Source organism: Chrysoperla carnea, chromosome 5 (genome assembly GCF_905475395.1).
Source record: "Chrysoperla carnea chromosome 5, inChrCarn1.1, whole genome shotgun sequence".
Taxonomy (NCBI): domain Eukaryota; kingdom Metazoa; phylum Arthropoda; class Insecta; order Neuroptera; family Chrysopidae; genus Chrysoperla; species Chrysoperla carnea.
Genome location: NC_058341.1, coordinates 55,908,162 through 55,932,855, shown reverse-complemented (window position 1 = coordinate 55,932,855; position 24,694 = coordinate 55,908,162). Strand labels below are relative to the sequence as shown.

General features: G+C 28.7%; 1 protein-coding gene across 1 annotated transcript in view; it reads left to right on the top strand.

Annotated features, from left to right (window-relative positions):
• Positions 1-24,694, top strand: part of LOC123301245 (sialoadhesin-like) — a 333,059-nt gene that overhangs the window by 158,289 nt on the left and 150,076 nt on the right. Inside the window, exon 3 of the mRNA XM_044883980.1 lies at positions 4,916-4,972. The gene's annotated coding sequence lies outside the window, so the exon portion shown is untranslated. The remainder of the gene's footprint in view (positions 1-4,915; positions 4,973-24,694) is intronic.

Below are 24,694 nucleotides of genomic sequence, written 5' to 3'. Positions count from 1 at the left end.
ATAAATATCTTTGTATGCCACTCACATCAATTGTAAGGATTACTTCGAAAGATATTTAAAGCTTCCTGTGTTAATTCTCATTCACGTTTACTTCGACTTATAACAATTGAACGCCTTATTTTGTTTATGCAAATTTGATCCAGCCCCCTTTATACTGTCGATAAAAGATACCAAACAGAAACAAAACTGATAAATAGCGTTGAAATATATATAAATTTCGGGACGAGACAGGCAGATTAAGCAAATGTCCCTTCGCCGACATTTGCTTAATCTGTTTGTTGTAACCGTTTTTCGAATCAGTTGTAGATTTAAGTTAAATAACTAACCCATATGGGATTTATTAAGCTCTTTCAGTTTTGTATTGGCATAAATGGTGCACGGATTTAAGAAAAAAATTGAAATCATTATATTACGAGGTAAATGTAGGGGCAAATGTTTTTGCCAGTAAACCTCCTATTGAACTACCTAAAAATTCTTCCGAAATGTAAATAAAATAGGTTTCAACACGACTTCAATCATGTCAACCTATTTGAAAGAATGTAGGAGAGTTTCCAAGGAAGTGGTGCGAAAAACTTGTGGATAATTCTCCTGTATTTTTTCAGTCATTTGTGCAGTGTTGTTTCTCCAATTTGAAAAATTGGTCATCAGATTTAACAGGTTAAAGCATTAAGGAAATGGTTCATAAAAATAATCCGTTAAATAAATTAAATATTTATTGCCTCAAAAATATTTTCTAGTGGTACGTTTAAGCGCAAACAGAGCTAGGAAAGAGAAGATATTAAACCAAAAATTGATAAACTTTTTAGCCACTTTTAAGAAGTAGTTTGGCCCAAATAAGTCTGTTGATAGTGCCTCAGATAATGTGACCACTGCCGTGCTGGGTGAAAAGATAATTTTATAATTATTGCCTTTACTTGATAAAAGTTTCGTTTGAGCCCCAATTTTTTGTTACACTTGAGCCTTTGCTTGCCTATCTACACCTCTCGGTACGGGATCTTTTTAAAAAAATAAAGTCTATACAAACGTAAAAGATAATGAAATATATTTTATTATTAAAATAAAGTAGCTTAACATTGTTCAATGCACCGCGCACCGCATGCCAACGCGAAGGTACACAAACATTCACATGTATGTAAAATAAATATCATTGACCCTTTTTTCCACTAATTTTCTATTTGACAATGAAAAGGGTTTTCCACAAAACTTTTTTTTATGTTACATACAAATAAGATGTAAATGTAAAATGTATTTTAAGAACGAAAGACCATTCTTTTCATTTGTGGTATTAACTTTGTGAGGGGAGGGATGGTAGTAGTCGAAGTATTTGTCGCATTTTTTAAGGAAAAATTTATTTCCATTGTGTATTTTATATCTAGAAAGAATAGGTCTGGGGCTAGGCGTACTATTTTTCATTTCAGAACAGGGAAATTAATTCCTATTTTCAAAATAATTCTTGACAACTTTTTCCACTGCAAAAATTTGCATAGCCCGGATCTTGTTTTTTATGGGAAATACCCAGTTTTTAGCTAAATGCACGGATACTTTAAAATCTATGAAAAACTGTTGAGAAAGGTATTCAAATAAATTTTTGAAAGGTGTCGTGGGCTATGGCTGGTGGATCTATGCTATGCTGTTTGATATAATTTATATCTTTTTTATTTTATGTTTAAATCTATGTGGATGAGCTTCGACCTGGTGATTTTCTTGATGAAGACCGTAAGCACAAGACCACGGCTTCATTGAAAAATAATATTATTATTTAAATATAAAAAAATTTAAAAAAAGTGTCGGTCGGTGCAGAATACTTTCTTGTGTATAGCCTCCATCTACAAAACGCGCGTAATTCACATATATTTCCAAGAACAATTGATTAAATAATGTATCATTTTTCCCGATACTTTGTCGTCTTGAAACCATGTGTGTGCTTGCCGAAATCATTATTGCATTTTTGGCCACTTGCGAGAGAAGTCCCGGACTATGGAAAGTTTTGAAAAGGAAAATATTGTTAGACATAAATATGACTGTCAAATACTATGCCTGGTAATAGACCGTCATCTCCGCCTACGAATTTCCATTAATTTGAAAATTTTATGCTGGTGGATAAAAATTATTTTTTTTCGTATCTAAATGGTTATTTGTCGAATGAATTCTATTACTTTTTCTGTTGTTTGTTAATGAAATGTTATTTTTGGTATTCTTTTTTGTTACAAACAAATTTTATTACGAGAGTAATGAGATTGGAAAGGGGGTTAAATTGTTATTTAGGCATTGTGTACTGTTTGTTGTCAGTCATTATCGTTTGTATGTGGTAATATGGGCTCTGCTGTTGATGCTGGTATTATTCAAAAAGTTTTTTTTGCGTTGTTTTGTGGATGGCTTGTAAATAAAAATTGAGGACCTTTAAATAAACTTAGAACGAGCTTTTTCAAAAAACTAGAGCACAGATGAAAAGTCATAATTTCTTATCAAAGAAATTACCTAAATTTTTTACCATAAAAGTTTCTAGATCAAAAGCGAAACTTAGAACGAGCTTTTTCAAAAAACTAGAGCACAGATGAAAAGTCATCATTTATTATCAAAGAAATTACCTAAATTTTTTACCATAAAAGTTTCTAGATCAAAAGAGAAAACACTAATCCAGCTTTCCAAGTTTTCTGATTTAGTTCAGGTTCCTATTTATTTCTATTCAAAGTTTATATTTTAGCCCTGTGAAGTTATTATCTCCAAAATTTCTCTCGAAAAAAGAAAAAGAAAAAATATTTATCGAATTTCTATGATTATTTAAAGGAACTCCGTCGAAAAAAGTAAAATAAATGATAAAATCATTTTAGTAATTTTATGTGAGTTGATTGAATTTGAGCCCTAAGAAGCTGATATGTCGAGAACCATATTTCGCAGGAATTTTGTGTGAAACTGAGTTTATGTTAAAAACAAAGTAAAAAATTGTTCAATTATTTATTATCTTTTTCAAATCCAATCGAAATTCTAAGTCAAGACAGATTTTGTATTAGAAGAAACTTGTTTTAATTTTCTATTTATTCAAATTAAGGCTATTTTTTTGTTCTGATATAAAATTATTGATTGGATATCAAAAATAGCTTCGAAATTTTCAAAATTATAGTTTTACATAGGTGTTATAATTGAATCCGCTTTAAAAACAAAATATTTCAAATAATTTACATTAACAAAATTAAATTTATTATAAAATGTTATTTGCCACATGTCTATCTCTTTTCAATCCATAATGAATCACCATCCCAATTCCTGTATCTACACATAAATGGGAACATTTAGTAATAATGTGTTCTATTCATTGTAGTAACAGCATCAGAATATTTAGCTCTAACAACATCATGTTATTGTTAATATGTAATTCATTGATTAAATAAATAAATAAAATAAAATTTAAAATAAATAAATAAAAAATAAAAATAATTCAAATTAAATATTCCTACGATACGTTACCAGATATATACAAATATATATTATACTCTACATTGAAATTTAATTAATTTAATTTAAATATTTAAATGTAATTATTTGTAAATGTAATTTAAATGATATGAGTAGAGACCTTTTAACGACATCATGTTTTATTATTACCGTTTATTATGGATGATATATATAGTATGTTCGAGCAAATAAAAATACATATAACTAATATGCCACGTATATATTATATACGGAACTTGCCACATACACAGAGTGTCGCATTTAAGATGGCGACACTCTCAAATTTTCGGATATAGGAATATCGATTTGAAATTTTACACATTCATACAGATGGGTCGCATTTTTTAAGATACTATTATGAAAAACTAAACTTTCAATTATGAAAAACTAAAAAATGCTAATTTTGTCATGAAAATCGGTGTATGGGTATACGAAGCCTTATATCTAATAAAATATATATTGCCCCAAGTGAAGCTAACTCACTGACACACTGACTCATCTATGTATGCGCGGATTTGTTTGAAACTTACGGAAAACTTCAACTTTTTCACTTCAGCTCCCCGGAAAATCGTATAAACTCTCCCCAAATCTACATTTTTCTATTCCATACACGTTAGAAAGGCGGAATTTTCATCAATTGACCCGAAATATAGTCAAACTAACAGAATACTTTCAATACTCACCTGGCAATTCCCAGAAATTGGAAAAACTACCTTCTTCTATTCATGCTAGAGAAATGCGGTTTCTTGCATTTGTTAGGATATTTTTTACTAATGCTTTTGTGAAATGTAATAATTCATGGAATTTTAGAATGTCATGCATGTGAAAGTTTTCCAATTAATATTAATAATACCGGTGAACATATTTCTTTTCAGAGTTTTTGTTTTTTTATTTCCAAAAAATTTATTAAAAGATCACTTTGTAATTCAAGGTTTTTCTCTATCGCTTCTAATGTTTGAAAGCAAAAACTGTTCGATATGGGCAAATTTTTTATAGAAAAGTTTTCCAATTCTTATCTTATAACACATAATTTCCCAATAAAAAGTTTTTTTCGATCAATTATAGGATACCTTATTTCATGAGTTCTCTAATGTTCAAGGTCAAACTGATATTGATCACAAATGACAGGGAGAACAAAAAAAATTATAAACAAAGAATATTTGCATTCGAAACTCAATTCTTTGATTGCTTGAACTAATCTATTTTAAAAATGTAACTCTACTTATTTTTTTTATGTGAACTCACCATTTTCCATCATTAAAGAGGTAACTAAAAAAAGGGCGTTGGTTTTGTTTTTGTATTCGTTCATAATGCATTTCATTATATTCGTCATGATGAAGAACAAAATGACAAACGGTAATTAACAAACCTTTTTTGGTATATTTTTTTTATAAGGATTACGTACCAAAGTAATCCAAATTCCAATTTTGCATACTAAAAGTGTTTTTTTCTTTTTTTTCAGATGTTTTTGAGGCGTTGGAAGTATTATTGAATACTTTGCTTTCATCAGCAGTGCTTGGTGAGTTCATTTACTGATTGTTATTATCACTCGTATTCTGTAATTAGTACGCGGTAGCTTTCACAATCATTGTTGGTCGACGTTCGATTTTTCTTAAACGCTTGGATTGGACCTTTCAATTATATATTTTTACCAAAGGTTACAGGAAGTAACTTAAGGAAGCTTAAAAACTGACATTTTCCTCCAAAAACAAATACATAAGAGCTTGTAAAAAAAGACAAGACAGTTGCCTGTTAAATTATTTCATAACAACCTAAAACTTTTTTGTAATACCATCAAACAAATATTGATAACATTTATCTCCGGCTTCGTCAGTATTTTTGTCCTTAAATAACTGGCAAAGATCATTTAAAGGAAAATTAAATAATTTGAAACAAACAGAGTAAAGGAGACACAATTTATAAACATCTGTTCAACCGAGGTTATCAGACATACTTCTTACAATAAAATTAGTTTGTTTAGAAACATATTAACTATTGCTTTCAGAAACGGAAATAAATAAAGAGAAAATGGAATAAAAACTAACTGTTAAACAAACAATTTTTTTTGTATTATGTAAAAATAAATATTTCTTTTAAATTATTTCTTTTCAATGAATTTTCAAAAATCAAACGTACACTTCTTCGATTTTTTTACACAGATAAAAAATGTATCTGTATCAAATAATCAATTTTCATTCTCATTTTTTTTATAAACGTAAGATGTATACCTGATAATCTTGGTTGAACAGATGTCCATAAATTGTATCTCCATCTCCCTGTTTTATGAAATGTCAAAACAATAAATATAATTTTTGTTTAAAATATCTCTTATTTAATTATAGCTTATGTGTTATTCTGATACAGAAGCTATATAACTGCCAAGTTTCAATCAAATCCATTCCGTAAATTTTGCGTAAAAGCGCAGCAAACAAACAAACATACTTTCTTTCATCTTTATAATATATAAGGATCTAGTAATAAAAGACCGAATAATTCTAAACAATTTGGAAATTCTTACTAGACAATGACGCAAGTCTTACAAGGATATGATTAAATAATTGTAACCCACTTCATGAATATTATAGTCTTCGTCTATATAAAACCAAATTTTTGCCAGTTTTTGTAAAAAATATCAACAATTGACTTAACTGAGACAGGTTTCATTCTCGACAGTTCCTGTTCAAAGAACTTTTTGAACTATTATCTTTTCGATCGTATAACCATCAGTTAACTAGCAAAGCTCATTATGTGACCTTTCTCTCCATTTCAATTTTTTTATAATTTTTAAAAGATGCCTTTAACTGAAAGTCGGACTCCCTAATGTACTTTCTATATTCAACTCTTGATTAAATAAACGAATTATTTTTACAAAAAAATATTATAAAAAAATTAAATATAATTATTATATTTATACCAAAAAATAAAAAATGTGTCATAGGGGAAATTTAGATGATTATTAGATATTTAAATAAATTATTTATTCAAACCTTTGTGTCCTGTGTGTCTATGGACTACTCACTGTTTTTTAATGATCCATTTGGGATTGGTAAATATTTTTTTTATTCCATGTATTAATTATTACCATGTTTACTCTAATAGGTTTTTACTCATAACATCATAAAAATAATTGACAGTTAATTTGTTATTAAAAAAGGGTTAATTATATAATAATTTTTAGAAGCGTTATAAATTATGTACACAAGAAACAATAAAATGATGACTTCGTGTGCTAGAATGGGTCCTTTGATAAGAAAAAATTAGCTTACTAATAAGTTAATTTTGACTTAAAAATATTTCGTAGCAATTGTATTTAAAACAAGTGAAAATAAACAATTAACTGAGTTAATTAAGTACGCTGTAATGACAATGTTGAATATCAGTGCTTGCTATAAATAAATTTGAAAAGTTTGGAAAACAAACACATTTATAGCGGCCTTTCATTTGTTCTAGTTATGAAAATGCCGAAAATTTTTCCAAGTATGTATTACCTGGATTTTTTTTGTTTTTCAAAAATCTTCCGCAAGACTCACGAGTTGAGGCTACCTACAAATTTTCAATCTCTATCTTTTATAGTTTTGGAGAAAATCTGCAACAAAATTTGGCCCTAATTTGCTCCCTCATGGGAAAAACTGTTTCAAACAAAAGTTTTTTATATTTTTATGAGGAACATTTTTTATATTTTAAATTTTGTTCTATCTGAATGGTTTACAAGATGAGTCCTACGGACCCAAGGCCCCTATGTTTACTCATTTGCAAACTCAAACTCACTTTTTACGCCCTATAAAAATTTCAGATTGCTATCTCTTTTCGTTTTTAAGTTATGACAGACGGGTAGACAGACAAAAAAATTTCAATATCACTCAATACGATATTCGGTTATTATACGACAATCAATACGATATTCGGTTATTATATGCAATTTAATACCTCGTTACCCATAAGAACATTTTTTGAATGTATGTCAAGTTCGCAAAGCAGCTTTTCCCGATTTAATTGGAAATTGGCCAATTATTAGCTTCTATTTAACAGTAAATAAATCAGGGGAAAAATTTTTTGTTTCCCCGGTGGATTTACGGTTAAATAGCGGCTTATTATGGCTCTATCAAAAATTGTTTTGGAGTGAAGATATAATGCTGTTTTGCTAAGTTAGCTGTCAAGTTAGCCAAGCATCAAATATCTCGATTGAATCGTAATCTTAAAATATATACACTAGAAACTTACACAACTATAAAAATTACTTTCAAAAATATATTATAAGATTATAAAAACACCATTTACTAGTTTATTTTTATTAATTTGATTTCAAACTATAATTATTATGATTAGAACTTCCAAGAAACTTCTAGGTGTAATTACTGAGAATGGGTAGCTTATTTCTACGTCATTTATGTACTAACTGGTAATTGAAATGTGAATACTGTTAAACTTAAATTAAAAATATAATACAAGTAAACAATTGTGTTCATAAAATATGAACAGTTCAATGTTTAAATCATAAGAGTAATATATCGAAGAATTTTCTTCAGCCGGTATCTCAAATTTCTATTTTTCGAGAAATACTTATTCAGAATAATATTTCCGAAATAAAATTTTTTCGTTCAGAATTTACGAGGATATCTCAAAACTATTGTTCTGATCTTAAACTGAATACGATTTTTATAGTTTTACGTTAAAATTGCTGTCTACTAGGTGCTTTTCAAGTTATCGATAAAAAATTTACGTGTGTAGGTGCACATTTTACGTAGACATTAAACTCGACCTAAGTTTTGAGCTCAATGAAAAGCTCACTCTACTACATAAATAATTCTAAAAAATAAAAATTGTGCCATTTGCTGATTGATTTTGGTTAAAATTTTATTTTCATTTGATTATTGGGGTCCTCCGGAACACTCGAGGTCCTGGAACTAGACCCAGTCGTGCCCATGCATTAATCCAGCCCTGCTCGTTCGATAAGTTTCTCAGATATAGATTAAAATCTTCTGTACGTACAAATTTGAAATTCTTTATACAGAAATTAAAATAACATTTTAGTACCAAGTTTACCAATATTAAAACGACGAACATTACAATCTTTACATTTATCTCTTCTTAGTATAAAATGCAGTTTGTTGTTTTTACACTTGATTGTGTTAAAATGGTGTCTCTGCTATTGAGAGAAAATTGTTCAAGTTTTTTTTTTTTTTTTTGTTTCCAAGATAAAATACACCAAGAGAAAACAAACAATTGAGTGAGTTAATTGTTGAAATACCGTGTATAGACAGTGTTGATTATTCTGTCGCATTACACATACATACATATATCAGTTATATATAACTGATATTCCCATTTAATACATACTATGCAATTTGCGCATAATTTGCGCCCTCACGGGTAAACAGTGATGTTTACGAAATAATGTTTCAAACAAAAGTTGGTTATTTATTTATAAGGAGTATTTTTTACATTTAAACTTTTGTTCTATTTCTAACGGTTTACAAGATGGGTCCTACGTACGCAAGAACCAATTGACCTATGTTGCTCATTTACGAACTCGATCACATTTTTTACGTACTGGGTAGGCTGTAAAAATTTCAGCTTGGTATCTCTTTTCGTTTTTGAGTAATCGTGATGACAGACGGACAGACGGCAGACGACAGACAGACAGACAACCGGAAATGGACTAATTAGATGATTTTATGAACCAAAATTTTGTTCATATCATCAATATTTTTAAGCGTTACAAACTTGGGACTAAATTTAGTATACCTTGGTATATTTCATATACATGGTATAAATAGCAAGAGAACAAATATATAGATAGATAGAAATAGCCCGTTTTATTATTGTTAACAAAGTTAAAACAGTAACTATATAGAAGAATGTTCAAGGAATAATACAAAAGAAAAAAAGAAAAATCAGCCAAGAAATTATTTTATTGAAAAGAAGAAGAAATTTTCTTTTCATGTGCTCTCTCATCATAAGAAAACAAAAGTCAATGACAAGGGGAGGTTTCTTTAAAAAATGAAGAAAAAAAAATATATATTTAGCCAAGCATGTTATAATGACAGTAGGTTCTAGGAAATATCGAAAATTTTAAAACCAATTTTTCTAAACTTCCTCTTAGGATGGACCCAGCTCTTGCATATATTATATAATAAATGCAAGAAATAAATTTTCTTAGGTTTTATTTTAATACAAATTATATCTTTTAAAACCATTTAATCGATTTTATAACTCAAGAACTTAATTTCTAAAATTACGATTCACATAAAAAACTTGCTATACCGTTGCGCAAGTTTAAAAATAGTTTTTTCACATCCCAAATAATCAAAAGTTATTAATATTTTTTCTTCACTCATGTAGGATACGTATCTTACTCTTTTTGCACCGTTTTCCATCCGACAAATTACGACTTCCCGTACGACTAATTATCACCGTGGCCCGCCAAATTTATCTACCGCACAAAAATTAGCATGGTAATTTACTATGAGACAAGTCAATTTTTCTAGCCCAACTACTTCGTCAACTTACAGGCCGGTGAAGATCTTCTGGAGAGTTCCAATTTTGAAAAATGCGTATAAGGGCATATTGTTTAGTGTCTAAACTTTGAAAATATGCAAAAGCAGTCGATTCTTTCAAATTTCTAGAAGCGAATACTGCCTTAACCTGCCTTCCAAACATTGTTTCATGTTTTCAAACGTGATTGTGCGCATGCTTAAAATTAATGTGGTTTTCAAAATCAATTTTGTTCATCCAAAAATGTAATCCATATAAGTGAAAATTGTTTCTATACTTTGCATAATGGTTAGGGAATGATTAGGGAATTACTTATAGAGCACGGGACAGCACACTTTTTGTTAAATGATTAATACATACTTGAAACTTCGAAAGAAGCTTCTTTCTGACGAATCTACCAAACTTTCTTCTTACGACTTTTTCTCTAAAGTGCTGCGTTTTCAAATGAGCATGGTAACGTCATATTTAGGCAATCGTTCTTAAAAAACACAGCAGGGAATTTGTAGGACACTCCGACCACTAGCTTACATTAATAATTATTTAACAATAAAATATTTTTCCCGACAAAAATATTGCACCGATGTGCTTATCTATCCCCTTGAACACGCCGTACTCAAGTATTTTTGTTTTTACATACATAGGTCACTTTTACTGAATTGTTTAATAATTTATTAATGTTATCAAGTGGTCATGGTGTCAGACGTTATCATGCTCATTTTAAAACGTAGCCCATTTGAAAAAAGGTCGTAGAAAGAAAGTTTGGAATTGATCATTTTTCATAAAAGCTTCTGTTCCACGGACTAAAAACAAATACAGGTCAAATTTTTCAATTTTCTATTAAAGTTGTCTCATTATCTTCAAAATGTATGGTGTAGTTTGTTTTTCTTCTACGGAATGTCTCATAACTACGATGGTAAAAAAGCTTTTATATCTCTAAAGATAGAATTTAAAATAATATTTATTTTATCAAACTTGTTTTAATATGCTATAAAGGTACTAACTATTACTTACTCAAGCTTTAAAAAGCTCACTATAATACACGATTATCCGTGTATGTGTATATCGGTGGGGGAGGTAATTGTGAAACCACATCAGTCTAGGCAAGTAACTAGACAGAGAAATTCCACGTTTTGTAAACTATCAACATAACACATCAACTAGAAAAAAAAAGTAAACTAGTAACTGTAAGATATTTCTCAAACGATCGCGTTCCTCGCTCGTTTAGCTTAGTTTTTTTTTTAAACTAGTCGATCGATTCACTATATATAAGAAACAGGAGTGTATTTGATTGGAAAATTATTATCAATAAATTATGATTGGAAAAATTTTGTTGCTAGTTTAAATTAATTCAAGCGAGTAGAAATTTTATTTATGGTTCGTTCAAATTTTGAAAATAATATGCTTATACACGGATATACACGGTTGTTCAATAAGAGGTGACCACAAGAATAGAATTCATTCTGTCATCACTTTTAAGTTATTTGATTCCTTTGTCCAAAATAAAGTTATAAACAAAAAAAATTATTTTTCCAGCATTCCCAAATTTAAATTTAGTAAAACATTAAAAATTACTCCACAATTTAAAAATGTTGTGGTAAACTTTTGTTACACCGTTGATCGGATTTTTTTATATTTTCATGAATTTAATCTTCATTTTAACAATCAACTTAAATGAAACAACTTTGAAAACCGATCAAGTAACGGTCGGATTCGCTTACGGAGAGGTCCGTATCATCGTACCAGATACGGAATCCTTTTTATCTAAATTCAAAATTTGTCATAATTTCAGCTGCCTTACTATTGCGGTTTATAAGACATTATACGTTGACAAACGGACGGACGTATGGACAGACGAACGGAGAGCGGAGTCTTAGTAATCGGAATCCGTTGCTTACCGTTCAGTTACGGAACCCTAAAAACTAAATCATTGAATATAAAAGCCAAACATGGAATATTTTTTGAATCCATAATTGGCTTAGATCAGATCATTAGATTATATTCCAAATTATGGATACATTTATGAAGGAAAATTTACACTTGGGAAAGCTGTAGTAAAACTTTATTTTGGTCATAACTTTACTGTGACGGGTGGGACAACAGTTATTTTATGTGGACAAACGTGGATGAACATTTGTGAAACAAAAGGCTCACATCAAATTTTAATTTCCTCAATTGTAGGCAAACAAAAATTTTGGGTTGAAAAAATCGTTGGCACATGACGGACAAACGAATCTTTGAATTGAATTTGATGAAAAATCGCATTTCGTGGTGCTATTTTCACGGAAATAGGTATATTAATTTTATATTATGTTCTTAAAATACACGTGACCTATTGAAGTAACATTTTTGGACAATATGTTTCTCCCATTTGAGTGGTAACATCTTATTGAACAATTCTGTAAGTGCTATAGTTCAAAACGCAATCATTTCACAGAATCTCCATACATGATTCACATATTTGTATATGTGAAATTTAGACATAGTTTTCTTAAAACAAGTTGCTCTGCAAAATATCATTTCTCTTTCAACAAATTCGATTTCCAGCAAAATACAAGATGCATCAACTTTATCTAGCTTTGTGTATCTATTTTTTGTGATAGGATAAATGAGTAAGTTTGGGAAACATTTTGTTCTAACTCCAATTTCGCGTTTCATGGTCTGCAAATGGCTTTGAACTGTTTTTATGTCCCTCTGAAATTCTAATCTGAAAGTTCTTTTTTGTCTCTGCTCCAATTTCGATCCGTTGAAATACTTTCTGGAATTCATAAAAAATATTGAACATAAAGGCTCAGTCATGACGGGAATATATCTCCCAGTCCATTATTCTGAGCTGGAAGGCTTTTTTCGAATTGACTCTGCTTAATTAATATAAAACCACAGAACAATGGATTGAATTATATCGAATATTACCAGTATTTTCAAAATATATTGAATCTCTCATTGCACGAGTTTTATTTCAGGGAGTCACCAAAGTACCGAGACACTATTTTATTAAAGTAATTGTATCCATGGAGATATACCACTATGGATTGTATATAAATGATGTTTTGCATTGAAAATTTAATACTATTTTCTAAGCAATGAAACAAGTTTAACTATTAATACAATAACCTTGTCGTCTGAAAGCACGAAGTAATATGCATGAAATCCGGTAGTTCCGATTTTTGCAGACTTGTTTATGATGTTTAATAAATAACTCAAGTTTGTGACCTCAAGCATTGAACGCAACTTTGTTAAAAATCGAAAAATTCGTGAAAATTTTGGATTTTAGCGCTTATAACCCTAAAGGACTAGTTTTTTGATAAATTCTTTTTAGAACGTTTTTAAAGTAGACTTTTACTACAAAATGGGACTAGAATCGTTTCTGTAGACATAATAATTTCCGAGATAATTCCATTCAAAGTTTTTCATTTTTTCTAACTTCGTAATCTTATATCGTTTGAATGAATTTTGACCCTGAACAACACTAACACACTCCGACGGAGGTAAATTTAAATACCTTCCGCTAGAGTAGAGAAATACCTTCCTCGGAAATTATTGAGTCTTCAGTGACGATTCTAGTCTCCTATTATATCAAATTTAGTTCACTTTAAAAACATCTTAAAAAGTACTTCAAAAACAACCACTTAAGAGTAAAATCGAAAAAATTTAAAAAAAAAAAGCTGAAATTTTCACGGATTTTTTCGATTTTTGCAAAGTTGCGTTCGTCGCTCGAGGTCACAAACTTGTATTATTTATTGGAATAACATCATAAAAAGTCTGCGAAAAATTAGAACTACCGAATTACTTAAAGTTACTGTTATATATTTTGTTATTTTTCAATAATTTTAACATGACATTCACCTACATGTAAACGATTGAAAATTAGTTACATTTTTAATCAAACGTATGATTTATAACAAATTCTATAAGATAACAAGCGCTGCGGTCGATTTAACTGTCTCCTCCACCTATTATGCTTCCTGCCAGATTGTATTGCTGTCAATATTTAAAAGTAAAATAATATTTTTAGAAACGTATTCGAGAAAGTTTACGTATTCAATGCTTTAGGGTACATTCAGCAAAATTAAATCGTGAAAAAAATCAACTTGATACTAAACCGTGTGAAGGCAAAAATATTTTTTTAATATGTTATTTTTAAATGCTTTTATTAATTTTACTAGGCGTACAGGGTGTCACAAAAGTCTTTGAATTGTTTTGCCACTTATAGTGCAGGTCAAAATAAATCTTTTTATGGTAGATAGGTACTAGTGAAAAGGCAATTTTAGATCCAGGGTTGAAAATATTTGTGCCTTATTTTCAATTTTGATGAATTTTGTTATATCTTCATGAATCCAGTCGAAAAATAAGAATAGCATTTTTCGCTACCTGCCTTTCTTTTCGAAATATCGAAAGGTAAATAATTCAACAAAATTTTCAGTTTTCGATAATTTGAAAATTACTCCAGATATCGGAAAATTTTATTCTAACTTCTTGTCTTATATATTGTCAAATTTTAACATAATTCAAAAATAAAATAAATTTTTTTATCTGTACCCGACTACCATGCTCATACATCTATAATTAGCCGGGCACAACGGTTTTTTTTTCTTTTCAATCATTTATTAGGTTTTAACTTAAATTAATTAATTTAAATAGTTTTTTTTTCACCGACAACTTTTGAAGAAATCTATGAAAAAATTTTATCCATCTACCATTTTCTTATAAGACCAATGTTAAACATGTCTATAATTTTGAAGTCATTTATTTATTTAAATAATTGGGCAACCTCTTCTGAAATTTTCAGAATTGATTCAGAGTTCGTTCCAAATTTATATATATTTAAAAATTAAACCTTTTATCCAAAATTGGCCTGGCGCTCGTTTATCCTTAATTAACCCGGCATTTATGGCAATGGGATGTGAATGATTTCACTAACAAAGCATTTGCACTGTAAAAATTAAATTTTAGTAATTGATTACTACAAAAAGGTACTTATCCAGTCATAGATTTTCTACTTTTTTACTCGGACACACATTTTACTTTTCGACACACTTTGAGAAATATCATTTGAGGATACTTACAGACCTGCTTTCTGCCTTTTGCGAACACAATGAAAGCATAGGCACAAAATCAATCTCACAGAGAACGATCTTTAGTTATTTGTGTGAATGATAAATTCTCTCTCTTCCTCCCTTTTTAAAACAACACTCAAGTCGAATAAATTAAGTGTCGCCAGGAATATCATTAGGTTCAGTATAGATGCAAGGATTCTTGAGTACTTTTGAAGCAAAGAAGGTACAATGGGTCAAATCAAACTTTTTGAAATACAAAAAATAATTTTGTTATGACTTCATGAGTGTAAACGAAAACTAAGAATAATATTTTTCGATACCTGCTTGGTTTTCGAAATTTCGAAAGCTAAAAAACAAAACAAAATTTTCAAATTTCGTTATTTTGAAAAATACTCCAGATATCGGAAAATTGTGTTCTTCCTTTTCATCTTTAGCTAAGAACCAGTATATTTTAATTGAAATTGTTATAAACCCATTTATTTTCATAAACCCCTGTGTCCCGCCTCATCTATCATACATTTATATACCCTATATATATATATAACTACTCACTTTCAGCATCAATGGATTGTTTAAATATAGAGCGGTAAAAAAGAGTTTTGTGTGGGTATATGTGAATGGAATCTATTCTCGATAGGTATATATTTTTACAAAATGAGCTCTAGAAAATGAGAGAGAGTTTAAAAAAAATTTATGTATGTAAAAAACTTTATCTTTGTATTCACTATTGTTTAAAATTATATGGTTTTATAATATTTAAAAAAAAAAATAATAATAATTTGTGCTGCTCACTTTTTACCTGCATACTCATTATAGGTAGGTATAGAGAAGCTCACATTTTCGAGATAATGGTACAACTACAAAATTTGTTTATTACTTCTACAGCTTAAATTCATTATTCTCGACTTTTTGACACTATGGATTTTTATCCGATACTGAACAAAGAGACGAGTCCGTAGTCCAATACAAAAATCGACGCTGTCATAGAGTTAACTATTAGAATTAGAATAAAGGGTATGGGTATGATTTATTCTTTCGATTTCGATTTTTTCCCCACTTACCTCAATGCATATTTCGACTGCCAAGTAGTCATCAACTCATCAGTATGAATTACTCTTATAGACACCACACACAGTGTAACAACTTTACTCGCTCGTCTCTGCACTCCACGAAAAACAAAATTTAATTTATATTAGAGGCCGCTAAAATAGCCCTAAAAATATGAAGAAGACACACGAAGATGACTCTGCCAAATGTGGCATATGTTTTAATATCTCGGCGTCCTCCAATAAATTCATCGATGGTTTTTCTCTGTAGAAAAATGAGCCAAATTAATTTTTTCGAACTAATTTATTTAAGTTTATTAATTTTGGGCCTCATTTTTCAATTTTTGTAATATGATTGTAATGTCAGTGCGTTACTACTAATAAATCAAAAATCAGAAAAATGTGGCCCATATTCCAATTAGTTTATTTTCTGTTAACGTTTTAACTCTTCAAATTGCCTTATTTCTCATTCCTTCACCAACGCTCTAAAACTACGTGTCTCTTAAGAGATTGATTTATACTTACGATCAATATCTTCCACAGGAAAACATTTTTACAGTATAATAAAGTTCATCCTACCACGATGATTGCTGATTTTATTAGATGTGCTTCAAAATACTTTTTGTGAGAGGAACAAAAAGATATTGAATATTCATCGAATTATAAAAAACTTAAAATAAAAACTAAAAAGGCACATATAATCATAATCATTAGAACAAAACTAATAATAAACAGTCAGCCATTATCACCAATTACTGTGCTACCCGATAACTGAATCGATGTCAATTTAAAGATCGATTTAGATTTTTTAAATCCTCTAGAAACTTTGTGGAAAATGTTGAACACACTTAAAATTTATAAGATTGTGATCCTAGGAATGTTGTCAATTTTCGTATTCTTTTTATGTTTTCTTTCCTATCAATTACTTTGGTAAAAGATGACGATGTTTTATAAATAATGGTCCAAAGATAATAAAATATGCTCTTAAATTAGACTCAAGGGCTCAAAATACATTAAAATCACGAATACATGAATTTTTTTTTACCGTTTGATTCTGATTTATCGTCGAGTCATCAAATGCTTAAGTACTGCCAGTTAAGTAATAATAATTGTCACCGAAATTTTTGAAAAAAACATCTTAGGAATATATTTTTCTCTTGTCTAAGTAAAATTAGAAGAAAAGTAGGTAAATAGTAATCTGATAAAAAAAAAACATCCGAGTTCTCCTAAACTATAAGTATATGATATAATGATGATATTTGGAGAACGAAATGATATAGTGAGTAAACAATGCCAACAAGACAATTGCACATCATTCAGAACATTTTGTAATTTTTAAAATTACTAAACTATTTATGGTAAGATCGAAATTACGATAAGAAAAGTTGTAAAAAAAATGTAATGTAGTCTATCCTCTTTGAATTTTTTCTTCAAGTTTCATATTTACGGAAAAATATTTGTTCAGTGTTCTAAAATTTGTCACAGAAACGAAACACGAAAAACGGTCATGGTTCGAAAAATTTGAACAGTAAGTCGCAATGCGGTTTTCGGAATTCGATTCGAGTGAGCGCCAGGGCATTTTATGAACTAAATTGATTTATAAGAAATGAAAAATATGCAATTTGCATAAAAGATATGCATTTTATAATTGCATTTTAAATTAACCGTAAATATTCTAAATTCACAATTTGTCTTAGTGATGAAAATGATTCGAAACTAATTATTCGAGAGTTTTTGGGAACGGTGAACACGAATATCGCGTCAGAATTGGTCTCCGAGACACCTGCTGCACAGGATAAACGTTACTCCCGTCGTCTCGTGGATTTTTCGGGAAATTTTTTATATAATCAGTTCAACCTCGTTACTCGAGAGTTTTTGGGTTCACTGAACACAAAAATCGTGACAGAATCCTTCGGGTACCAGGTACCTTAGAGATACTCAGCGAACCCAAAAACTCCTCAGTAACAAGTTTGGAATCATTTTCACCATTATTAACCGAATTGTGAATTTAGTATATTTACGGTTAATTTAAAATGCAATAGGGAATATTCATGAAATTTAAATTTGGTTCAAATAATTTTTTCCTTAACTTTATTGGCTAGAAATTTCAACTAAACATTTATTTTAGTAATTAATTCCTTTTTAAATACTTAAAATTAATTAATAAAAGTGCAAATTCAGAGAGAGAAATTCAAAATTTCTAAAACGGAAATTCAAATTTTAAAACGGACATAACGTCATAGTATTGGCTTGTCAAATTCGTTGACATACTGTATGGTATTAATTACTTATATTTTGTATGGTATTACATTGAGTTATATTATTCTACGACTTTTTATTAGAAAACTTAATAAAAACGAGTGTAAATTCTGTGTTGTAAATTCATTTTTTTAAATTGTAAATTATACATTGAACTGTCACCAACTGACAGATCACATAGAATACGTCATCAACAGAGAGCGTCAAGGGACTGCGTTTAAACATCTCAAAATGATTATGTATTTTAAATATTTTTTACAGTTAATTCACGCATTTTTAATAATTTATATTTTTGACTATGTTATAACGGTGTAAACAATGAATTAAAAATATTTAAAAAAATACATAATAAGAATATTCTCTATTATAAAATGCATTTTATTTATGCAAATTGTATACTTTTAATTTCTTATAATTCAATTTAGTTCACAAAATTTCCTGATTTCGAACTTCAGTGCTTCGTTTCTGTGACTAAATACAAAATTTGATATTTCGATATTAAAAATTTTATATAGTATTTAACTTTAAATCTTAGCATTCCTGTAAATATTAATATACAGAAAAAATACTTTGACGTTAAATTTGTACTAAATTTTATTTTTTAAATTCTGCTTGCTAAAAAATTTTATCCTCTTTGAGTTTAAAACCTTCCATAATAAAAATACATAAAATATACTATATATGCAAGTTAAAAAAAAAAACGATAAAATAAATGAATACAATTTCTCATACCACAATATAGAAGAAATCATTGAGCCAGAAGCCAAAAGCCATATTATATATAAAACATTACGTTCGAGTTGCTACACATTGCCACCATATTTAACCTCACCCTCTTAACCAATTTGTATAAAATTGGTTAACTAACGACTGAGTTACTGTGTTTGAGCGTTAGAAATGCTTTATGCAAAGGAGAAAGAGAAAACGGGTAATATTATTTTATGCAATCATATACAGTTTGTAATTATATTAAAATTTATCGAATAATTAGAAATATATAGAATTCCGTTCAATATATCGATCTATGACTCTTGAGTAATTTTAAAGCGATAAACCAGGATTTAATTAGAATTAATTAAATTGAGGAAATATGTTTTGGTGTAAGCGATTCGAAAATTCTCAGAAAAATAGATGTTAAGCTCTAAAATTGCAACCATTCGCAAATTTTCAGGAAAAATCAGTTTTAGCTCTAAAATTAGAATTTTTTAGTTCGATATATCTTTTTTTTTTGAATTATGTTCTTTTGAAAGATGGTTTGGTGTAGGCTATTCGAAAATTCTCAGAAAAAATCATTTTAAGCTCTAAAATTGCAATCTTTTGGTTCAATGTATCTATTTAGTTTTTAAATTGTTCTTCGGAAAGATGTTTTTGTGTAAGCCATTTGCACATTTTCAGGAAAAATCGTATTTAGCTATGAAATTTGAATTTTTTAGTTCAATATATATATTTAGTTTTTGAACTGTTCTTCGGAAAGATGTTTTGGTCTGAACCATTCGCAAATTTTCAGGAAAAATCAGTTTTAGCTCTAAAATTTGAATTTTTTAGTTCGGAACCTTTTACGTGTAGTCGAATTTGCACACATAAGTTAACTTTAACCCCACAATTTTTATTATGGTGAATTCACTCTTGTTCGCGAAAACCAATTTTGCGCGGATATTTCGCTGACCATATAAAATAACTAGCTTAGCATATAATTTTTTGGGAATACAAAGATCATAGAAGCAAAGTTATTTATGCAAGAAGCCTCGAACTTCATAGCTCTCGTCTTATTTTTCAAAAGAACAGTAGCTTATATTCGGCGTTTTGATCATTGAGGCAAAATTATATTCAAGTTTATATCACGTGAAAGCATAATTGTACCTTGCTTACCTATGATTCTTGTTGGCTAATTGAAGTATCGAACAACATTGCTTATAAATAAATACACATTAATAAATAAAAATAAATAAAAAAATTATTTCAATGATATTAATACTTTTAGGATGTCTATATATAGCGAGGCAAATAATCAAAAACTGTCTTTTAGTTTACCTATTGCTTAAGATATAAAATGATATGAAATAGAGATATTTTTATATTAATTCTTTTTTCTAAAAACTAAAAATAAAAATTTAAATAAAAAATGCAAAACTAAGTATTACATTTTACTGCTAACAAAAATTAGGAAATAACTTTTTCTATGAATAATTATTTCATACTCATACTTTTGTAAAATTTTACCTATTTCTTACTTAGTTGTAGTATTACCAATTTGTAAAACCTGGAAACCCTCAATTTAAAATTTCAAGAATGACTAATAGAAATAATTATTTTGTATTTTTTAATACCATTTTCTTGAATATCTGATACTTTTATCCAACTATATAAAGTATTTCTTTTTTATATTTTTAATTTAAAACTAAAAACGTATATTTTTCAAATATGGTGGAAGTGTGGGAAAATATTACGTCAGAATTACCATACAAATTCATTGTCATATCCGATTTATATTAGCTATTCGTATTCTACCCAGCAAACTCTTTTATTTGGTATCATAGAATTGCATAAAAAATAAAGAAGTACCAACGCACGCCATCTTAAGAATCTTTATTTAATTTTAATTTAATATACCTAATCATGTATTGCCATCCAATCTATAAGTCTATGCAAAATTTCAGCTAGATGATTTCTCATTCACACATACATACATACACACGAACATTGCAAGTTTAATAAAAATCTTGTAATAATAACATCCAACTTTTTGAGAAATTTTTCGATATCATCACGTTCGCAGAAGTATACAATGGTCATTCTGATTTTACTGTTCTAATTAAATACTTCTGATAGACAAATTTGCTAAGCATGTTTCATTTTTGTTTACATAGTTTTTAATTAGTATCTATCGTAGAGGAAAATTATTTTTTGGCCTGCAAAACATTATTTCCACCATAACTTGTTAATATATCGTTGTTAATTTTTTCGAATTAATTAATAATACCGTGTCCGTTAATAATACATAAAATTATAATCAATCATATATATAGGATTAAATAATTTTAAACCAATTGATTTCATTAATATAAAATATAATACATTATTAAATATTATAATAATGTTAAAAATATTTATTATAATTAATAATAATATATTCCAGATAAATTATTTACACTAAAATAAACAATAATTTTTTTTATTATTTGTTAGAATTAAAATAATTTTAATAACAATTTAACATGTTGTGTTGTGTAATAATTTTAATGGTACAGTTATTAGTAATAGAATATATTTAAAATCATTTTGCATTCATTAAAAAATAATACAATTAATTTTGCAATGCATTAGCTGTAATGCTGCGCGTTGCCTGAGATAGCTTTCTAAGAATTCCTGTCGAGTTTTTCCAAATATCTTCAATTGATATTCTTTTTAGGCAATGTCAGATTCGAAAATTAAAGAACGAAGGTTTCATTCATATCATCATTATATCACACTTCTCACATAGCAGGACTATTTTTAATTTTGTTATTCATTTGAGACACACTTTCATGGATATTCAATTTTGATGAATTAAATAGGAACAAAGTGAAAATTTTTATAAATTTGGTCCATATGTTTCAAATTTTTTCATAAAGTTCACATGGTGCATCAACTATAGCTGTATTATCAAAAAACTACAATTTTCAAAACTTCTTTAGGCGCGTTGAACACTTTTTTGGGTGAACAAAAATCATGGATCTCTCGTCATTCTCACGCATCTCGTCACCATACATACCAAATTGAAAACAACAAATATCATCAGATCACTGAAGTTAAGTAACATTGAGCACAATTAGTAGTTCTAAGATGGGGATTTTTTATTATTTATAATAGTTTTTTATACACGATAATTTTAGTTTACAAATTATAAAATTTTAATTACTTATAAAAAAAAATAATGTTATTACAAAAACAAAGTTATTTCAAAGTTTTGCGTTTTCACTTCCGTCGACAGTCTCCATGACTGACTATCGTTTTTATATTAGGTTAGTCCTCATCATGTCTTTGATCGTCACCTCAGAAACGACATGCAACAACCGAAAAAACCATAACTTTGCTGAGTATACGTTGTATGTCAGCTTAACTCTCAGTTTGTTCAGGATGGTTGTCCAAATCGTGTTCCAAAGTTGCGGTCTTTGCCGAGTAATGTACCACGTTCACGATCTTCTTCATCAGCAAGACGTTTAGGGTCTTCAAAATGTGTGGTTAATGAAATCTTGATCTATAAAAAATGGAGGAGTTGTAATTCATTTTCTTCGAGTTGATGTAGTAAATCAGAGTTTTCAATTAAAAGCTTCTTCTTGGCCTCATCGCCATATGATAATAGAATAATAATAACAAACATTTCTGTTATTTCTTTATACTTCGTGATGTTATAAAATATATTGATTTTTGTCGATCACATCTAAATTTTAACGAAATAAATATATATATATAGTTTTATAGTCTTACCAAATTTGGATCTTCTGTTCAAATTTGGATCGTTTGAAAAATCAAGCTACATGAATCAAAAAATTGGTTTTGTGTGTTCTTATCTATTACTCTGAGCAAAGTTAATGTGGATCGGTATATTTTTTGACAGGATACGTATACATATTTGATAAATAATTTTGTTACATTATCCAAAAAAAACAAACTGTTTTTGTACTTGAAGAGGTTATTAAACGACAAAAAAAATTTTTTTTGAAAGTTTTGTAGAACATACGTATGTAATTGTACAAGTTTGTACAATTCTACTAAATTAAAGACATTTTTCTAATTTTCAACATTAATTTATACTCGAAGTATTTTACGAAAATATACTTTTTACTATAATAGCGATCATTATTTATGATAGAAGGACTTATTTAGAAAATAATGGTTTCTATTAGAAATTTTAAAAATCTAAATTTTCGGTATTGAGAAAGTCTGGAAAACCGGTGACTTAAAAACAAAGCACGAAAACAAGCTAAAACCAAGTTTCAGTTGGCGTTGAATAAAAATATCGCTCCGTGGGTGAGTTTCGTTTCCAGGGTAACGATACACTACTTTAATTATAGAATTGTATGGATGCATATATAATTGTATGGATTGCATTTAAGACTTACATTTAAAATTTAATATTCTTGTCTCACAAATTTAAATAAATAATTATGATAATTTACATTTGAAAAATAATATTTGTTCAATTTGATTTCTTATTTTCACAATTTTAATGCATTAAGTTTAATTAATTCGTGTTTTTCAATAATTTTAATTTGACATTTCTATTACATTAACATGTAAAGAATTGCAAATTAGTCATAACAGCCCCCTTTAACTCCAAAATTTTTCACTTAAAGCGCTGACATCGATTTTATTGTCCCTACCATGACTACGCACACGACGAATAGTAATCAAATTAACAGAATAGTTACACCGCAAGTTCTCGGACAATCCCATAAATGCTCCACAATTACGTTTTTTATTTCTATACATGCTAGAAAGAAGGGATTTTAAACAATAGACTCGAAATAAGGTCAAATTAACAGAATAATTCGAAAAATTGCATTATTTACATCTCAACCCTCCCGAAACTCCGGGGGGTTTCGAAAGTACAAAGTTGTATGAATTTTAAAGAAAGTATATATTTTCAAGTGGAAATAGTTTTGTGCGGTTGCCAAAATTTCGAAGACTCGGGAGTTAAATTGTGAGCGCGCCGCAGGCCCATGAAGAGTGGAACCTGCTTATAACTGCCATATTGATTTCTTGATGTCTTTCCCAATACTATTTTTGGTTACATCCGCCTAATTTGGCGCAAGTTAATCACTTACAGTGATAGAAATGAAATGTATAGTGCTACCGTCTGCGTTTTTCATTTGCAATAAAAATTTTATTTAATTTTTTTTTTTTTGTTAATTATAAATGTTTAATAACAGTTTATACAATTTAGAAAAAATAAATTCGATTACTAAAAATAATATAAAAATAACACAAACCTATCAAATTAACAATAGACATATATCATAAATTTATTGTTAAAATATTATAGTTAAACAATATTTTATTTCCGCTTCGCAAAAAATTCGAATATTAAAAACAAATATTGTTAAAATTTATACGATACCGTTATATATTTTTTTCATATTTTTTTTGGTTCAATCTACGATTAACATATCCACACGCTTTATAGCCAGGCTACTAAACACTATTTTCAATACATCAATAAATTATCCCAAACACATAGAAATGGGAGTATAGATATAGAAAATGAAGGAGGTGTTCCCATAGTACCAATTTTATGAATACGCTTCAGCGAACCAAATATACATTATAAACGAGATTGAAAACACGTTGAAAACAGTACCGTCTATTTTTAAAACCACTTTTTTAATATGCTGCAAAAATGTGATG